Here is an 811-nt window from a genome sequence, read left to right on the forward strand (position 1 = left end):
ATTGTTTTGTGTATGAGGTCACATGTTTGTAGCGATATGGATGTTTTGTGTGTACTGTCACATGTCTGTAGCGATATGTATGTTCTGTGTGTGTACTATCGTATGTTTGTAGCGATATGGATGCTTTGTGTGTGATGTCACATGTGTGTAGTGATATGATTGTTTTGTGTATGAGGTCACATGTTTGTAGCGGTATGAATGTTTTGTGTGTACTGTCACATGTCTGTAGCGATATGTATGTTCTGTGTGTGTACTGTCCATGTTTGTAGGGATATGTATGTTCTGTGTGTGTACTGTCACATGTTTGTAGCGATATGTATGCTTTGTGTGTGATGTCACATGTGTGTAGTGATATGTATACTTTGTGTGTGTACTGTCGCATGTTTGTAGCGATTTGTATGTTGTGTGTGTACTGTCACATTTTTGTAGTGATATGTATGTTTTGTGTGTGATGTCAGTGTGTAGTGATATGTATACTTTGTGTGTGTACTGACGCATGTTTGTGGCGATTTGTATGTTGTGTGATGTATGTTTTGTGTGTGTACTGTCGCATGTATGTAGCGATTTGTATGTTGTGTGTGTACTGTCGCATGTATGTAGCGATTTGTATGTTCTGTGTGTGTTCTGTCACATGTTTGTAGCGGTATGGATGTTGTGTGTGTACTGTCGCATGTATGTAGCGATTTGTATGTTCTGTGTGTGATGTCACATGTTTGTAGCGATATGTATGTTCTGTGTGTGATGTCACAGGTTTGTAGCGATATGAATGTTGTGTGTGTGATGTCACATGTGTGTAATGATATGGATGTTG

This window comes from Mizuhopecten yessoensis, unplaced genomic scaffold (assembly GCF_002113885.1).
Source record: "Mizuhopecten yessoensis strain PY_sf001 unplaced genomic scaffold, ASM211388v2 scaffold2119, whole genome shotgun sequence".
In the NCBI taxonomy this organism is placed as follows: domain Eukaryota; kingdom Metazoa; phylum Mollusca; class Bivalvia; order Pectinida; family Pectinidae; genus Mizuhopecten; species Mizuhopecten yessoensis.